The sequence below is a fragment of the Protopterus annectens genome, chromosome 6.part0, assembly GCF_019279795.1.
Source record: "Protopterus annectens isolate FY-2018-M chromosome 6.part0, PAN1.0, whole genome shotgun sequence".
Lineage (NCBI taxonomy): Eukaryota > Metazoa > Chordata > Ceratodontiformes > Protopteridae > Protopterus > Protopterus annectens.
The window spans coordinates 541638644-541651734 of record NC_056737.1 but is presented as its reverse complement, the minus strand read 5'-3'; positions in this window follow the sequence as shown (position 1 = coordinate 541651734).

Sequence of the window (13091 nt, the reverse complement as noted above, 5' to 3'; positions counted from 1 at the left end):
TTATCTGCTTTTCTGTTAAAAAAAATTATAAGCTTGTTTCCCACCTTTCCTGTAACTAGTCTAGTCCAGATACAGATTTGCTGTATCCAGGACTGTTTGTAAGCTTCTGAGCCCCCTAAGCCTTTCTGTGTTGGAGGGAAGCCTTCTAGCTTATCAGTGGGAGTGGTAAGCACTAGGTAGCCTATCTATCACAGGAGGAGTGGTTTCTGGCCCAGAAATTGTAGTTTATTGGCTGTTTGGGCAGTTTTTCCATCTCTTTTAACATTATGATTTAAAAGCCTGCTTTTCAATGGTTTGCACTTGTTTAAAATCCGCAGATCCAGCTTTGACATCCTGCAGACTGCAAGAGTATCAGGAAGGAGAAAGAGATACTCTAAGTGCCTCCATTTTTATTTTGTCTTAATTTACTGCTTTCTGCACTTGTTTTTAGTTGTTTTTTAATTTGATTGCATTTATTTAAACTGCATTTGCTTTAAAATTGCTACACACTAATGGGCTAGCATGCACTGCATTTAAATAGTTTTTACTGCTGCTTTAGCTGCTTTTCTATAAAAAACAAAGACAACAAAGTTCTAGGCTTGTTTCCCACATTTCTTGCAACTAGTCTAGTCCAAATATAGATTTTCTGTGCCCAACACTGTTTGTAAGCTTCTGAGCCTCCCCAAGCCTTTCTGTGTTGGGGACAGCCTTCTAGCTTATCAGTGGGAGTGGTAAGCACTAGGTAGCCTATCTACCACAAGAGGATTGGCTTCTGGCCCAGAAATTGTAGTTTATTGGCCATTTGGGCAGTTTTTCCATCCCTTTCAACTTTCCGGTTTAAAAACCCGCATTTGCATGCGTTTGCACTTGTTTAAACTCTGCACAGTGGCACCAAGCTGAAATAAGCTATTACTGGTGCCAGAAAGTCTGCTATTCAGTTTTTTTTCCCTTAGATCTTGCTAGTTCATTCTCTCACTCTCTCTCTTTTGCACTTCAAATAGCTTAATCACTTTGCAGGTCAACAGGTTTTTGTAGCAATTATTGTAGCACACCTAAGTGCCATCAGCACTAGTTGTTTTTCAAGGAAATACCTCCAGTACTTCGTAGTTACAACCACCCCTCCTGACATGATTAAAGGGCAGTTCCCTGTGCTTTCTCCTATTAACCTGATGCACTTAGGTATTCTGAGGCAGTGTAGCAACTGCCTCATGTACACAGACAACCCTCTCCTCTTACCTCATAATACTCAGACTTGTGAGAGATGCACTTATATCACCAAACTGGAAGCTATGCACTCTCCAGCCAAGACTGAACTAGCTGGTCAAGATGAGAAGGTCAACACCTGCACCACACCACATGGAACACATAACACTCCAGAGCACCTGCCATCACAGCTCTCACATAAAAACACAAACCACACACCCACCTTCGTGGATGCTCTCAATAGAAATTTACCCAAACAGCAGAGACATCCAAGACAGAAATCCACTCCACCACCACAATACATCACATACCACATGACACATAGCTCAGCTCCACAGTGTGCCCCTCATCCTAAGCCCCTAAGGATAGACACCTTGCCCAATACACTAATCATAGGTGACTCAATAGTGAGCCACACCGATGTCCAACTCACTAGGTTGAATAAGGAGAAGGTAACAGTCAGCTGTCTATTAAGTACCAGAATCCAACACATAATGCATGTACTCAGGTCATGCCACAACAAACACAAGTATGACTCTATCATTGTCCATGTGGGTGTGAATGACCTGAGACGCACCTCACTGGACTACATGAAAAGAGACATGGTGGAGCTCTCAGATTATGTGGCCCAGGCAGGTATGACCCTAGCCCTGAGCAGTATCCTACCATCAACCAGAGTGATACCGCAGTACAAACAAAAAATGATTGACTTCAACAATTGGCTAAGTTTCTGGTGTCATTCTAAGGGGATCCCATCTCTGTCTGCTTGAGATGACATGATTTACAGACCTCAATGCTTTACCAGAGATGGCCTGAGTTTCTGGGTACTGGCTAAGGCTCTTGCCACCCCTATAGTGCCTTTTTAGGTGGTGTTTCAAAGACCAAATTACCACCATAAGAACTCTAAATAAATGCAATCTGAGGGTCATGCTGCTTAAAACTAGAAGTTTAAATCTCAAGATGCACTCGATTGAAGCACTCCTCAAAATGGAGAACATCAACATTTCTGCTGTAATGGAGACCTGGTTTAAAGCAGCAGAAAGCACCCCTGCACTACCAGGCTATAACTCATTCCACACCTTTCTGCTCTAAAACATGGACCAAAGCTCCAAAGGCAGTGATATCTCCATATTCATAAAGTATATGCACACTTCCAGACTAGTAGCCCAGCATAACACATCTGAGATACTTCAGGTACAACTAACACTGGGTAAGACGGCGATCCAGGTCATAGTCTGCTATAGGTCCCCGACCATTTCCCTAGATTCTCACTCCATGATCCTAAGCACCCAGGAATCTATCAAGGTCCAGACCAACACTCTCATACTAGGAAACTTCAACTACCCCTCCATCAACTGAGAAAACTACTCAAGCACCAATACACTGGCCAAATGCTTCCCAGAATTCATCAGTTCCAATGCCCTAGACCAGCTCATTCTGACCACAATAGAGGAAGCAACATCCTTGATCTGGTTATTACTAACATGGGTGACTGTTGCTTTACACCAATTGTCAAACCCTCCCTGGTCAGATCTGACCATAAACTAATCACCATGGTAATCCACATCTCACCCACACCCCCCGCAAGGGTAACCACCTTGAAAAACTTCTCAAAAGCTAACTTTGGACTCCTAAAAGCAAAGGTGGCTAACTTCACGGCACCCATGTCAATGGAACATAGCTGCATGATTGCCGAATCATACACCAATGCACTGTATGAACATGTGCATAAATGCATGGAACTAGCCATACCCAACAGAACCAAGACACTTTCCGCCAAAAAAAGGAAGCCAATCTGGTGGTCTACTGCCATTAATAAACTGTACAACAAAAGGAAGAAACTGTTGTCGAAAAAGGTGAAGTCCCAAGACTGGAAAAACTCCCTTATTAGCCTCAACAAACAGTTGAGATCACTCATCAAATCCTCCAAAGCCAGCTATGAAGGCAGAATTGCAGCAGACACCAAAAACACTCACAACACCTTCTATAGTTATATCAAGAACCTCCATGGCAATACCCAGATTTGCTCTGAGTTACTGCACAATGGTACCTCCTATACTGAGCCAACAGATATTGTCAACATACTGGCCAACAGATTCAGTGCCAGCTTTACCCCCCCAAAGGACCAATAACAATACCAGAAGAATGCCAGACACCCAGCAGTACTGCAGCACAGGTTAAAGCTCCATTGTCCAATGCCAAGAATACAGCTTCCATGGGACCCAATAATATCCCTGGCTATGTTCTACAGGAAATACAAAGAAAACTGGCACCACGTCTGTGTGTCCTGTTCAGTCACAGCCTCACCTCAAGCTTTGTCCCTACCGAATGGCGCACTGCTACTGTCATCCTTCTCCATAAAGGGGGAGCAACTACAGACCCTGGGAATTATTGCCCCATTAACCTGATGAGTCTGATATGAAAAGCTATGGAGTGCATCATCACGGACTTGATTAAAAAGATATAGGAAATCTCCAAACTCTAGAACCCATGCAATTTGGCATTGTGAAAGGGAGACCATGCCTGATCAACCTGGTTGACTTCTTTGAGTCAGTCACCAGGGCTCTAGATGAATGTAAGGCAGTGCATACAGCCTACCTTAATTTGTCCAAGCCCTTTGGTACCATTCCTCACTCGGGAATTATTGACAAACTCACCAAACTAGGCATCAACCCCTATATAACTAGGTGCATTGCAAATTGCCTCAAAGATAGAATACACAGTGTGAAAGTAGCAGATTCCAAGTCAGACTGCTGACCAGTCATGAGTGGAGTCCCACAGGGATTGGTCCTGGGTCCTTTCCTGTTAGGTATCTACTTTTTAGAAGTCCAGTCCAACACAAAGGGACTCTGACTGACCAAGTTCGCAGATGACTGCAAGCTAGGAGCCATTATTAACTCCCCATGTAATGCAGACATCCTAGAGAAAGGCCTCACTGAGACCAATGACTGCTGTCAAAACCATGGCCTTAAGCTTAATGCCAAAAAATGTGTCATCATCCCCTTTCTTAAAAACTCAGTTCCCACTAATTACCACATCAATGGGAGCCCACTGAACACTGAAGGTATTATATGAGATCTGAGGATTCAAGTTGACAGCAGCCACTCCTTCGACCACCCCATTGCCACTGTGGTCAGAAAGTCCTTCTATGTGGCACATCTCATTACCAAGGGCTTTGCATCCAGGAAGAAAGAGGTCATTGTCTCTCTCTACTCTTCCCTCATTAGACCAATCATCGAGTATAATGCCCCATTTGGCATGTACCTCACTAGACACATGCAACAGGTGGTGAGGCCACAGATGTACTTCACATAGAGGATACTAGGCATTAAACACATGTCCTACATGGACAGACTCAAAAGACTCCAGCTATTCTCTGTCTCTTATCACCTACTTAGAGGTAATCTCTGCTTGACTTACAAAGCCATGTCTGACCCAGCTCTGTTAGAAATGCTACATCTAAAGAAATCCCAATCCCTCCTCACCACACGCTCCAGAGTCCTCAACCTCATTACCACAATCAACAAAACATGCTGGAGGGACAGGTTCCTCACCCAGACACTGCCCATGCTCTGGAATAGACTTCCTATACATGTCAACCAGAACACCTCGCTGTCCTTCTTCAAGAGAAATCTTGATGAGTAGATGGGTAATAGAAAGTTCACCTCGGGGATGACTCCAGTGGCTCTACGTGATAGAGACACTGGGAAGTAACATCAGGTGGCACTATGCCAGGACACTTCTATGGGCTAGGCTTGTAAAGGCTCCAGGGCCATTAGCCTAGTACATACCTATGAACCTATGAACCTATGAACTTAAAAGCAATGACAATTTTTAAAGAAATAAAACTTCATATATTGGCTTTAGTTAATGGATAAAGAATAATTACATACTGTTGTTATATAATAAATACATTTGACTTGGATAATGATATATGGTTGCATATACAAAATTTTAGACAGTTTCTTGAACACAAGATTAAATTAAAGCAACAAACTGTAAGAAATTATATTCTTAAATTAGTTGATTCCCTATCTTTTTTGGACAGAATAGTATACAACTGAGAAAAGCATTTTATCTAAATTATATAATATGATTAAAAAAGAAACATAATATAAAAAGATAGTTACTGGAATTATTTTAGATACATTAACAATAGATCTTCAAATGAAGAGGACAAAAGATTAATTGTATTGTCATTAAAACAAGCTACCTCTTCACTCAAATGGAGATTATTTTCTTGGGAATTCATCCATAGATTTTTCTTTACCCCTCACAGAATGGAATTAATGTTTAAGAAAAAGATGGCTTGTTGGAGATGAAATTAGAGGTTGCAGCAGATTAGAAACATATATTCTTTGATTTTGTTGTGCTTAAACTTCTCTGTTACAAGATACATTTTTCTTACTGGTTCTAATTGGGGATACATTTAATTTAACAAAATCCTTAATCTTATTTTATTCTCCAATAGCTGAATGTATTGTGAGATTAAAATATCCATTCTTATGGGGTATCTTATCAATCTCAAGAAAAGTTATAACAAAAAATTGAAAAATGAGTCTACTGTCTCATTTAATTAATTCATCGACATTACATCAGATGTTTGTCAGTTGGAACTCATTACCATCAGAACAAAGACCACCAGAATCACTTCTTCATGCAACATGTGGAACAACCTTAAGGAACTGCTAAATAAATAATTTGTGATATTTATGTATAATAATCTGTTAACTTATATTATTTATTTGGAATCATATTGTTTAGTAGACACTCTTGTAAATAGTTACTTTGTTGTGTATTTTTATTTGATTTTCTCTTTTACACATTTTTCTTATTTTAGTATATTTTAAAAATGGGGGGGGGGCTAGCCTGTCCTCTCACAAAAACATAGCACCCATCCTCTCCCTCCTCCTCCAGCTTAAAGCATTTTGATGTTTCCTTGTGTGCTCCCCTCTTTGTTTGCCTACCCTTTTTCAATCTTTCCTATCACCCCCTTTATACTCTTTAATGAAACCATCATGGTAAGCATAAAAACTGCTCTCCCCCCTTTAATTTCTTAACAAAAACTATTTTATCTGCTGCGCAGTCTGAAGCTTTGCTATAATGCTTTAGGCATGACTGCAATCAGCAGCACTTGCCAGTGATATGCCAATTTATACATTTATAAAAAGGGTGTGATTACAGAATTTGCTTCTGCATTCAGTTAAGTTCTGTTAAATTTATTTGCATATCTGCATAGTGCTTCTGTTTGCAGATGCACACTGTTCATCTGTGCAGCACCATACAATGAATGCCACTTGCAGTCTTCTATATTGGTAACATAGAAGAAGAATAAATCAAAGGATAGATGAACATGCTAATGCCATTAAGCATGAAGATTAATATAATGCATTATATAGGCATTTTAAGAAATGCAGTGAGGCCAAGTTAAATTTTTCTATTTTAGAAAAAGTAAGAATTGTATATAGATGTTGTGATGAAATTTTATCATTAAATAAAGGGAAATTGTTCTGGCAAAATTCTTTTGCAGCCGATTGCTATCCAGGTATTAAAGAAATAATGCCAATTACACCCAACTTGTGGGTGTGGATATTAAGATGAATATGATTTGCTGTTTTAGTCATGTGATCTTATTCAGTTTATATAAATGTAGTGAATGATTGTCATTTAATTGTTTGATAATGTCCAACTGAATTTTTGCAAAGATGAAAACATTAACCTGTTAGCTTTTAATAAAATAGTTTATATTTTGAAGTTTGAGATGTTCATTTTTTTTGTTTTTTGTTTTTTCTGTGCATTCATGTAGAGTACATTGAGGTATTTCAAGCAACAAGGGCTTACCTTGCCTTGGAAGGGTGCAAGTCCATGAGCAGTTCTAAAATAAAGTTTCACAATTTGCATTTATTTTAATATGTTGTCTTGCTATCTTTAACTATGGTAGTAATGCAATCATAAGTCTCAGCTGTGCACAATTATGTTGTCTTCGGTCATGTACTAGCTACTAAGCCTTCATGACAGGTAGGACATCATTAAGGTAATCTCACTTCTAAAATAAGGGTGACACTTCTAAACCAACTCCTGCATGATGGCTATTTCCACATGCTAGTTGTCCATGATTTCAGTGTCATGAATGGCTTAACCTATTCCATGCAGATGGATGACATGACACTGCAATGGGTGATAACTAACAACACCATGACTACCAGCAGAAAGTATGCCCTGCTGCATATTCAGGATCATTAATGCTGTGGCTATCCCATACATCATTTTCCTTGATTCACTTCTTGCAACTCCAGGATTTTAGTGCATATACCCCCTGTGCGAATGTCTATGCTAACATAGCAGTATTTGAATGGGAGAGAACCTATATTCTAAATAATGAAAATTTTATTACCAATGCAATTTATTATAGGAGATTCGTGGATGACATTCTACTTTTTTGGAATGGGAGTGAGGAATCCCTACATGATTTCATTAAATATATGGAATCAACTACCGCCTTCCTTAGCTTTACATATGAAGCTTCTATGAACAAGGTCAACTACCTTGATGTAACAATAATAAAAAACAATCTGAATAGATTTACTACATCACTATTCAGAAAACCCTGCTGGAAGAATGCCATACTACACCATGACAGTATGCATCCACGCCATATTTTTCCTAATATTGTGAAAAATCAAATGGATAGAATAAACAAAATATGTAGTGACATCAAGGACAGAGATATGTTTTTGAATTTTCAAACTAAATGTTTTATGAACAGGGGTTATTCAGACCATTTGCAAACATTCTCTGAAGATAGAAATAATACGGCTCATAATATTAGTCACAAGCAAAGTGGATATAGGTATCATAATAAACCGAATATGGGCAAGATACAATATGATATCAAATTCACCAATGATATTAAATATATAAAGGAGATTATCCATAAGAATTGGAAATTACTTTATATGAATAAAGAATTAAAGAACGTGGTGGGTGAATACCCCATCTTCAGATATAGTAATTGTCCAAATTTGAAAAGGTTATTGTGTAAAGAAAAAATATCACATATACCTTTGGATATTAGGACGAAATATAGGCGAGGAACCTTTCCATGTAAAAAATGTTGTGTCTGTAATTACATTAGTGACCAACAGTCATATGAAAACATACAGACTGGCTATAATTTTACACCAAATTTTTATGCCACTTGTGATACCACAAATATAATATATCTGGCCACATGTGACTCTTGCGATGTATATTATGTGGGTATGACAACACGTAGGCTCAAAGATCGAGCCTACAACCACCTATATGACATACGGAAAATGAATATTAATAATGTATTAGCCAGACACTGTCAATTGTTTCCATCGCACATGTTTAAATTTAGGGTCTTACAGATACTCCATCCCAATAGAAGAGAAGGTAATGCACTAGACACTTTAGAACTCTATGAGTTGAAATGGATACTATTGCTCAGGGCGCACATAGAGCCAGGTCTAAATACAGCGATTAATATTAGACCAGCGCTTTTATAGATTTAGGGATTAAATTGAATTTTATGTTAGGAATATATAGACAAGCTGATGATATATAAGATAGGGCCACATAAGCTTGCATATATTTTGTACTGTTTTTAATTGTCTCAATCAGTATGATAATATTGATAACATAACCACATATTTTTTACATAGAACATACTTATAGTTATACTCATTGTTGGTCATTAGTTGATGGATTTATTCATTTAATATATTATATAGTTTTCTGTAATATACTTATACTTTAATTAGATTAATGTTAACTATTTACATTTTGAACATTTTAATATAAATGGATATTTAGTTTAGTATATAGTTTTATGTAGCATCAGTACGAATTGATTTACAGTATTAATTTATTGTGTAGATATAAGCAAGATGAACGTAACACTTTATATTTATCTTATATAAAAATTCCTTGTGGTTGAGAAAAACATATTATTAATATAGTTCAGGATTATTATCATGTTTACCTAGACTGATAGATAATTTATTGAAGGAGAACATATTTTATACATCTACACGCATTTAATATGTTCTTAGGTTTTATTATATGATTAACGTGAAGTTTTAAAGAAGTCATACTATAGGAAGCGTTTTCCGTACATGAACTATGGCTTTAAACACAAATGGTACTCAGGGACTTATAATTGATTAATTGTTTTTAGCCGCCAAAAAATGCAGCTAATTGGGAGATATGTTATACTATATAAGATGAACTCCTTTTGTATAAATTTTGTAACCTGATGAAGCGCACTGTTAGGTGCGTGAAAGCGCTTGTTTTATTTTAAAAATAAAAAATATTTGCTGTTTATCGTGGAGGCTTCAGTGATTTGTTGAATAATGCATATACATTATTCCATAATTCACTTCCTGTAATTCCAGGATTTTACTGCAGTTATTAGATCAGGAGCTACCACCTCTAGTCACAGTATATACAGTCTCTGAATTGTTCCACCATTTTATTCCCTCTCATTTGCATCCATGGATACTGTCTTTTCAGTAATGTTGCTCATTACATGTCATTATACCACCATTAGCATATTTGCAGACTGTGCGAATTCTTGGCCTTCGCAGCTAATGTTAATTGGCCACACGCTAAGCATGGTCACATGACAAGCAGAATTACTTACAATGTCATAGAAAATGTTTTTGTTCCTGCAGGTTACATTATGTATACATACAATTTCTACATTTAAACCTGGGTATGAGCAAAAGTCTGTGGTCCTAGACATGCTTTGCATGAATAAGTCAGGGACTGCATGGTATAAGTTTGCGTATGCTTTTTTGCACCAGTAAAAGCTTTTATTTGTTTACAAACTCTCTGTAGATTTATTTCTGTCTAGAAATTATTACTTTGTGTTTGAAGATTCATATCAGAAGCTGTTTTCTTATATTTCTAATATTATGGTAGATTGTCAAAATTTGGGACTAGTTACATTTAAGATTTTGATGCTCATCATCTGAATAGAGTAAGACAATGATTAGCTACTAATATCTCCAGTACAGACCAGCATTTGGCACCAGCAAGTCTTTACTTGTATTTGCATTCTTTGTCTCTCAGCAAATTTACTTTATGAGACGAGGAACAAAATAAGCAGAATCCTTGCTCATAAAAATAATACTATATTTGAGATAGCATTCCTCAGGCCATTAATGGAACAATGAAATATTGTTTTAAATTCTATTTATAATTTTTTTTTAAAAATAACATATTGACAATGGATTTACATAAAATGATTTTAGTGAGTAAGTGCAAAGTAGTAAACTGCAATAGTAACTATTTCTGGGAATTGTTTCTTCTTCACTAAATGATGAATATAAAATATTAAATGAGCCTTAGTAGAAGGGTGTGAGGGAATAGCAGTCCACATATGATTTAGGAAGATTATTTTACTGATACTTGCTAGCTATGCTTACAGTTGGATTGCATTTTTCAGTCTAATAATGCTGGAAAATAGCCCTGCCAATTTGCTGCAGTCCTCTCTTCTCTGTGAATGAAAATGTATATGATATTGATAAGGTAAAATATGAGAAATGACTTTCACATCCAATGTAAATAAAAATACTGATTGACATAAGTAATAGAAGTCACTTTTGGTCATGCTTCTTTTCATATATGCAGACAGCTTTGCTTCAATGTGAAAGGCCATTGTGCAAATGGTAAATTCCAAACAGCTCACATAAGGGATACTAGGGAAAAAGTACTTGGGGGGAAAAACATATATGCAGATAGTATGTCCAAGATATAGTAAGTATCCCCAAACATCCAAGAATGTAAAGTTTGAGGCAATCATCAGTTTATCATGCAAGCATTGTCCAAATGTGTTAAATACTCTTACAGTTACATTTTGTACAAGTCAGAGCCAAAAGGAAAATGCAGTGCTTAAAATATAACAGACAATAAAAATGCATGTGTTCTTTGTATGAGGTGGAGTCTAGGAAAAATTGTCTAGTATTAAAATACTGATTGTCAACCAAAACAGCTAAACTTTCTAAAACCAGTTAAACTTTCCACTCTTTTGTTTTTTTCTCAAATAAGCTGGTCTTGATGTTATTGAGTGATCAATTAAAAATTAGGTGATCATGTGGAAAGTAAAGGAATCAGCTATATCTATGAAATGACATACAACTGCTACAATTTCTATCAACAACCTGAAATAAAAATGGGGCAAAGTGGTGAGCCCCAAATCTAGATATGAAAGTCCTATTTCCTGTCAAGAGAGGTCTGAGCTGCAGTGACAGCCTTTGTATCGGCATGCTTGCACAGACAACATGGTAGCTAGCAGATGCAGACATTTCTAAGGGGTCCCTGTAGAAAAACAAAGGGAATGCTGAATTTCAGTGCATTAATGTACACGTTTTAGTTCTGCAACAATGATTTAAGCCCATCAGGAGTTTTGCAAACAAAACACATTAAAAACACAGAATTAAAAAAAAATAACTCTCCTCCTTAATTAAAACTGAATGTTTCATCACAACTCATTAATCCTCTTACAGACAGATGAGTGGTGCCCCCAGCCCACCATCTCTAGTATATCATAGAATTACAGGATGTCTAGTCAAAAGAGAAACATTTCAGTAAGGAAAAAAAAATGTCATGTTATGCTAATGACATTTGCAAATGCAATCTTTAACCAACTCTGAAATGCAAAGTAATAAAAAATTGACAACAGTTTGGACTTTGTAAATTAATCTTAGGATGGATTATATAATCATCTTCTACAGTACCTCACAAACAAATTAGGAAATCAGAATACATTTCTATATTTTAACTGTGCAGGGCAAGATGGTGATGCCAGTAGTCTGTAGTAATGAAGACTGATGAGTGACAAAGCAAAAAATCATGTACTGAATAGTAGTATGGCATATGCAATAAAAACACTTAAATGTACTATTGAAAATGAAAGAAATAAGAATCCGAAGCAAATACATTTTAACACTGTAACTCTGGCATCTTTGAGTCTCTAGCAAGATACCTTTTACTGGGTTCATTGTCAGGTTATTTCTTTTTTCTTTTTGTTATTAATAATTCTGTTTTTATTGTGTTTTTTATAAATGCACTTAGAAATTGCAGGCTAAAACAGGAAACTCAAAAATGACAAAAGGAAAGGTTAAAGTGCAATTGTTTCACATACACACACACATACACATACATACACACACACACACACACACAAACACACACACACACACACACACACACACACACACACACACACACACACACACACACACTCATACTTATATGCATATACATCATTTTTTCACCTTCCTAACAAACTGTTTGTTTTGTCTTCTTGAAGTTGCTAAATCCAGTTACTTCATTCACAGTGTTAACATGACAACATAGCTTACCAACTACCGAAACACATGTATGGTGCAGTGGAATAACGGATCATTATTTCTAGATAGGACATTTGACGGGTTGCATACCTTCAGTTTCTTGTGTAATGTAGCATTGTCAGCAACATCTAGTATATAGTAGACACACATTTCTTCATGCCCATTTCTGATATCTGCCTTTTTACATATAGATACTGAGCATGTGGGCTTTCACTGGGCAAGTTGCTCTTTGGCCTTTCGTCTTCTGGTGTGGAACAGTCTGCTCTGTGAGGTGTTTTCATATCGAATGTTTCAACAATTTATCTGGAATTCTTCAGTGGACTTCAACATTTTTCAGTGTTGCTGTCTTGCTACATTGTTGTCTCACTCCAGAAGGCTTGGCTTCTTACCCTGAGATTTTTTATCTGAACATTCATAGAACTACCAGTTCGGAGTAAATGAACAACATCAAAAGACATCACTGTATAGCCCTAAAAAAGCTGCAATGGCAGGAATTTCAGCACCAAACTCTACTACCCCAGCTTCTCA